The sequence below is a fragment of the Lissotriton helveticus genome, chromosome 8 (assembly GCF_964261635.1).
Source record: "Lissotriton helveticus chromosome 8, aLisHel1.1, whole genome shotgun sequence".
NCBI classification, from domain to species: domain Eukaryota; kingdom Metazoa; phylum Chordata; class Amphibia; order Caudata; family Salamandridae; genus Lissotriton; species Lissotriton helveticus.
Genome location: NC_136069.1, coordinates 930,545,447 through 930,550,685, shown reverse-complemented (window position 1 = coordinate 930,550,685; position 5,239 = coordinate 930,545,447).

Sequence of the window (5,239 nt, the reverse complement as noted above, 5' to 3'; positions counted from 1 at the left end):
CTCTCTCTCTGACTCGCGCTCTCTCTCTCTCTCTCTCTCTGACTCGCGCGCTCTCTCTCTCTCTCTCTGACTCGCGCTCTCTCTCTCTTTCTCTGACTCGCGCTCTCTCTCTCTCTCTCTCTGACTCGCACTCTCTCTCTCTGACACGCGCTCTCTCTCTCTTTCTCTCTCTGACTCGCGCTCTCTCTCTTTCTCTCTCTGACTGACTTACCTTCACCCTCCTGTTATTTATGCCCCCTCCATAAAGAAAAAAAAACCACAACAAGCAACCATTGGGACAGGCAGATACAAGTTGCCAGTATTGAAAGGACAAAAAAAACTCCAGACGTTATTTTTGATACTTTTTTAATACGGTTGTTCAGTTGTACATAATGGTATTTTGGTCATATCTAAGGTAACAAAAATGCTTCTGCCACTTCTTTATTATAAATTTTCAGCATGCAGCAGAATCTGTACAGCACAGCTTAAAGACATTGGTAAAGTCAATATACTTGCTAAACACTTAAAAGTTTCCAAAGGCGAGACCTATTGGCTATGCCAATGCTTGATATTATTTAGTTGTGTAAACCAGATGCTTCATCCTTAGAACGTTTGTGGCATTTCCTATTCATGCCCCCAGTACTTTTCTTTGCACTTTGTAGGCATTATGTGATTGATTTTTTTTCTACTTAACCTATTTGATCAGTATGATCATATTATAAATAATGTAATAAACACTGGATGTTAAAAATAAAGGTAATACATAAGAACTATGCTATATTTTACTATTAAAAAAACAGCCACAATTGCAGTTAAAGGGACTTGATTTGAATTGTGCAGCAGGTGCAGTGGCACCGGTGCCAAAAGCTCCAGGGACTCCACTAAATCCAGAGTATTTCTAACATTTAAAACTAAATAGGCAGTCACAATTGCAGTTACCTTGCATGTGAAAGGGGTTTTATTTAAATAGTGCAGCAGGTGCAGTGGCACCGGAGCCAACAGTTGTCATAACTCCACTAAACACCAAATATTGCTATATTTTATTACTAAACAGGCAGTCACACGTGCAGTTATCTAGCAAGCACTAGGGCCACGATTTCAATAGTGCAGCAGGTGCAATGTCATCAGGACCAAAAGCTCCAGGCACCCTACTAAACACCAAGTATTGCTATATGTTATTCCTAAACAGGCAGCCACAAGTGCAGTTAGCTTGCAGGCAACAGGGTCATCATTTCAATAGTGCAGCAGGTGCAGTGACACCGGGTTCCAGAGCTCTAGGAACCCCTCCAAACACCAAATATTGCAATATTGTACTAATAAACGGGCAGTTACAAGTGCAGCTACCTTACCGGCAATAGGGTCATGATTTAAATGGTGCAGCAGGTCCAGTGGCACCGGGCCTAAAAGTTGTCAGAACTCCTCTAACTTCAAATATTGCTATGTTTAACTACTAAATAAGCAGTCACAAGTGATGTTACCTTTCAGGCATTAGGGGAATGATTTGAATGGTGCAGCAGGTTTAGTTGCACCGGGCCAAAAGTTGTCAGAACTTTACTAAACACATAGTATTGCTATTACATCAATTAATGCTGTTATTTCCCTCTTTCAAAAGTTTGCTATTGCTTACCAGCACTAAACCACTAGTAACAGCACAGTATTTGCCTTTTTGTACATAAATGAGTCATAACACTTTAACAGTTTCTGTAACTTATATTGTACAACTACTCAGCAACCTACAACTCACAACAAAATACCAGCCTATTATTGATCACATAGGTGAAAAAAACTACTGATTTCCTAACTTCTTGTGTATGGCAAAGGTTTACACATTACTCTTCCAGATATATTAACAATACGGTTCTGCAACACTTTACTCCACGACTCCACTTAATGCCACTCCACAGCAATCTAGTCTACGCAACACTTAACGCCACTCTGTTCTACACCACTCCATGACACACTGTCGCTAGAATCTATGCTACTTCATCACATTGCACTTTTCAACATGCAACTCTTCTTTACCCCACTAACTTTTAGCCGTACTGAACAGCCACGCTCGTGTACAATATGGCTAAAACATATTGGCAAAGACAATAGCTCTTGCAAAGGCCAGCCAATTTGGCTTTGCCAATGCTTTTTCACTTTAACCAATACTACAGATCATCGACAAAAGACATTGGCAAGTCACATGGTGAAAAGGGCAAAACCTATTGACTTTGCCAATGCTTGTTTTTGTAACCATTATTTACTCTGCTAACAAAGTAATAAAACCGTATTTCTTAACATCTTGTGAATGGAAACAAGTATTACTACTGGAGGTCATCCTAGAATAATACTTCTGCATATTGACACCGCCATGCAGTAATACAGCCAGAACCCATCCTGCAGTAATACATACCCATTATTAATAAATCAACTAGTACGGTTCCAGTCACGTTCTAAAGTTATCCTTGGATCATCCATGAGTAATGCAGCCTCATTCTGAAGTCATCACAAAATGATTCTGTAATAATACAGCCCCATCCTGAAATACTCAAAGGATCATCCTGGAGTAATCCAGCCTAATCTGAAATCATCATGGGATCATTCTGGAGTAATACAAGGTCATCACATGTTTTCCACTGAAGTAATCTGGGACCCATCCTGGAGTAATCCACCCTAATCCTGTAATCAGCATGGGATCATCTGGCAGTAGTTCAAGCTCATCACATCTTTTCCACTGAAGTAATCAGCCCCTAATCCTGGAGTAGTTTCTCTGATGACTCTAGATAAAGTCATCCCATTTAAATTTTCAGCCCTGTGGGCAGACTTCAGGATGGCTTCGGATGACATCCCCAGTTAATTGCAGGAATCGCCTGGCTGAAGTCATCGAATGACTTCAGAATCACTCCAGGATGATCTTCCTTTTTGACTTGGGAAGCGCTCTGATACTCTTGGGTCCAGCCAGCGCTATATAAAACATTTTAAATAAATACTTTAGTAGCAATCATTTACATGCATTGCCATAAACAGAGAAGATCAACGGGGCTCCACAGGAAACACAAGCAGGATTGTTGAAAGTTCTCTAGAATCTGGAAGCAGGCAAACTACCCTCATTCTCAGGGCAAAACAATGGTCCAAGCATTGCTATATCGTTAAGTTGTTACTCTAGACCAGGGGTCTTCAATCACTGAGGCGCGACCCCCAGGGGGGTCGTGGAGTCCTGGGAAGGGGGTCGCAGATTGTCAGTTTGCCTTAGGGCTGATTAAGAATGCTCACAGCAGAGGCCTAATTCACACAGAGGGGTGAAAAACAACAAAGCCTCATTAACAAGTAAACAGTCTTTTAAAGACCTGTGAAGTACTCGGGTGCGGCTTTGTGTGTGTCCCTGAAGGTGTTTCAGCCCGGCTCACATACAAGAGGGGGGAGGGCTGGGGGGCAGGCGAGGATGGCTGGGGGAGTGAGGTACTGGGTTTTCTTAAGAACCGGCACGGATACCGATAACCCAGCGGTGTCAGGGTACACCCAGAGACCTCGGGTTCTTCCTGATCCAGACCACAGAAACTCAGAGTCTTCTAGGTGAAGTCAAAGATCGATTTTATTGGCTGCAACCAAGGTAACAAGTGTCCTAGAAGTACAACACACGGGAAGTATATTCTCAGGAGACTGCTCGAATTTACAAAGTCAGGCTTCTCTTCTTATACACAATTTTAAGCTTCAGGCAAACATTCTTGGTTGTAAAGTAAATCGTTAACATATTTCCAATACAAAGAAAAAGCAGAGTCATGATGACATGTCCATATTTCACGTCGTGCTGCCCATAACAAATCACTCGGCAGGGCCCAACATTTCATCAGATATCGGTGGACCCCCAATAAAAACTGGCACCTCCCCATCATAAAGGAAATGAAGAGAAAGGAGTGGAGACAGATGTGAGCGAGATACGGCAGGTGTGCGCGCTGAAATGGTTTTATGGCTGGTTGAGCCTTGATGTTATCTTGCTCGGCCACTGTGAGGGGAACTGACCTAACGAGTTCGGCCTGGGGCAATGGTTCCAACTTGTATAGGTCAACGAAAAGTCGATTTAAGGAGTATGTGTCCTTGTGGAATTGAATTCAGCTGGATTAAGGCCTATGTAAAGGGCAACACACAAAATGGCTGCCATATACAAAATGGAAGCCAAGGGTTCAAGGTTCGAGTGACGATTTTGAGGTGAAACCGTCACTCGGATGCGATGAAAATGCTTGTGCATAATGTACTCGTCATTCTCGGTCTTTTGATACCAAATTCGTCATGTTTCGGAGAGTTTTAATTCTCGAGTCCAAAACGATTATACGAATCCAGAATTTCAGAACCACAAACCCTCCTTTTGCCCTTACATGGGCAATTAATCTATCCTCATGTTAGTCTGAGTCCAGATCTATATTCCTAAAGTCATTGAGATGTTGCTGTAACATCACTCTAGTACTTAGTTCATCTCTTGACACAGACTTCCTTACACATGATGTAACACAGAGGCCACATATTGCAGGAGCACACTGTATGCATAGACAGAACAGGAAAAGAATGGCTAAGACCATCCCAATGACCATTAGAATTTTCCATCCCCAGGCAGATATCAGTTCCCAGAACCATCCCATTAACAACCAATCTCCTTTATCCACATGAATAGATTCGGAAATCTTATGTAGTTTGGAGATGGTCTGGACACCGTTGGAGCGTTATCTGGGCTAAAAATGCAGCAGCTAGATTGGATCAATCTGCATACCCAACCTCGGTCTGCAAGCATAACATCTAAAGCGACCCGGTTCTGAAGGGTCATAAGTCGATCCGACTGGAGCTCAGCAGTCAAGTTACTAAGGGCACCAGCAGTTTTGGTCACGGTGGACTCAACTACCCTTGTCAATTGCCTTATGTTCCTACTGTTAGCCATGGATCCCCAGAACGGCAGAAAACCCTTTGCAAAGTCCCCAAATTCTTGACCTGCAGTGTCTTCTTTACTCAAAACACCTCTAACTATCCTTGTCCGGTGGTAGTCTGCCGCTGCTGTGTAGGTGGGAGGCAACAGGAATGAAACAAAACATGAGCCCGAAAAGTCAGGGGGCAACCATGTATAGGCTCTATCATGGCAGATGAAATAAGTACCCTTAGCTGCTGAAAACGCAGGGGAGGTCTGAGACCCAAAAACATACGTTTCTGTACAGACACTTCTCCCTAACTGAGCTCTGGGATTATTGCCAATACATTGCAGACACAGGTTACCCTGATGGGGTACAATCCA